Source organism: Neophocaena asiaeorientalis, unplaced genomic scaffold (assembly GCF_003031525.2).
Source record: "Neophocaena asiaeorientalis asiaeorientalis breed wild unplaced genomic scaffold, Neophocaena_asiaeorientalis_V1.1 scaffold814, whole genome shotgun sequence".
NCBI lineage: Eukaryota > Metazoa > Chordata > Mammalia > Artiodactyla > Phocoenidae > Neophocaena > Neophocaena asiaeorientalis.
Genome location: NW_020172279.1, coordinates 236723 through 238969, shown reverse-complemented (window position 1 = coordinate 238969; position 2247 = coordinate 236723).

The following is a 2247-nucleotide window of genomic DNA, read 5'->3' as shown; positions in this document are numbered from 1 at the left end:
CCATGGTAAGCAGTGGTTACTCTGTACTTAGTGTGAGGCTTGGTTACTGAGGAGTAATATTTAGCATTCCTGCTCAGCTTTCAGCAATGCCTTCCCACTTGTGTCACAAAAGAGGTCTTCCTATGCACTCTTGCCACACCCAGAGTGTTCTTGTTTGTTATTTGGTGCTAGGCTTGTAGAGCTGGCAAAAGAGATTCTCAGTTTTTCTTGTCAAAACTCATGTTTTAGGCAGGACCTGCGCACTTTGCCTTTGCGGATGAGGTCTAATCATGCCTATTTTCTCACCCTGTGTGAGCAAACTCTGCCCTGCAGCTGGGTAAGGTCTTTTATGAGAGACATTTTTATGTCCCTCCCCCACTGGCAGATGACTTTTGCTTTTACCCCCTCCTCCAGAAGCAGAGAATCTTTGTCTGCACTGTGCAGGCTAGAGAGAAATTTCCCTACCCTTTCTCAAAGGGTAGATGGGACTTTCCTGTGCCCTTCCCCTAAAATGTGGGGTTATACCTGAACCCTGTGTCAGAAGAGTTGTGGTTCTACCCCTCATTCAGAAGAACTGAATCTTTGCCTGAGTGTTGGGGGAAAGGCAGTTTGTTTTTTCCTCCCCCAGTGGTTTAAGGCAATTTTTTCACACAAGAGAAGGATTCAAGAAAGACTATAGGGTTTTTACTGGCCTGGCATTGGAGACTGTACCCCTGCACCAACAATTACTCTCACTCTTGTCTTCTGCCCAGCTCCCAACCTTTCTTGTGAGTAACCAGTGGAGGCCCATGTAGAAGACTATTAAGTCAATCTCATTTCCCTTGTGTAGGGGGCTCCAGGTTATTCCAAACTGATATGTTAGTCCACACTCAACCATTTAGAATTTGTTACAATTACAGCTGTTTTACTCTTAAGCATGTCTATGCCAGCTTCCTCTTCCTCCCATGAAATAGTTTATGCTTCTTGTCACAAGACTCTTGAGAGAGTCTTATCATTTTGGGGAAATAAGATTTTTGCATTTGCCTTGTGAGTTCAGTTCTCCAGTGGTGTCAAGAAGAGTTATGATTTTATAGATTATTTGGCATTTTTTCATTATGAAAATGGGGACAAAATTCTCTTACAGAAATGATAACACTACATTGTGTGGTTTAAAAATATGTAAATGAAATATATATGACAACAATTGCACAGATAACAAGGGATGAAATGTAATTATACTATTGCAAGGTTTTTATATTTTACCATGAAGTGAAACAATATAACTTTAAGCATACTATAAGTAAAGACTGTATATTTTAATTTTTTAAGCAGCAGCTTTAAAATTAAGGCAAAGATGTGTGCCTAAATGGTCACAAGAATTAAAATGGAATACTAAAAAATATTTTTAAAATCCAAAGTAAAGATTGTAAAGAAAGACAAGAAGAACATTGACATACAGGACAAATAAAAAAGTAGCAAAATAGTAAACTTAATCCAACCATACAGGTAATTAGATTAAATGCCAGTAGTTTAAACATTCTATTTGAAAGGCAGATATTGCCAGTCTGGATAAAAAAGACTAAATATATGCTGTCTACAAAAAATTCACGTTAAATATAAGAAAAAAAAAGCTAATGAATGTGAGAATCAAAGATAAGAAAGGTCGAAGGGTTATACTAACAGCAGATAAAGAATACCTCAAGACAAGAGCACTTCCTCAGAGATATTTAATAATAAAAAAAAACCCATCACTTCATGAAGAAACAAATATAACCATAGTTTAAATGTGCCTAATAATGCATAAAAAACTGACAAAAATCAGCAGAAACAGGTAAAATCCATCATCATACCTCAAAATTATAGCACTCCTCTCTCAGTTATTGATAGTAAAACTACATATTCACCTAGCTTTCATATATTAAACACTAACCCCAAAACTACACAAAACAAATTCTTTTCAAGTGCACATGTAATGTTTAACATCATAGACCATACACTGGGCCGTAAAACAAGTCTCAATCAATTTCAAATTTTATAATTTTTCAGGCTATGTTCTCTGACTCAAGGAAAATAAGTTAGGAACCAGCATCAATAAAAGATATCTAGAAATTTCACAATTATTTGGAAATTAAACAACATACTTCTAAATAACCCATGAGTAAAGCTAAAACAGTGTTTAGGTGGAAAGCTATGCTTTAAATGCTTAGATGAGAAAAGAACAATTACCTCAAGTAAATGATCTAAGTTTCTACCTTATACAACTACAAAAAGAACAAATTGAGCCCAAAG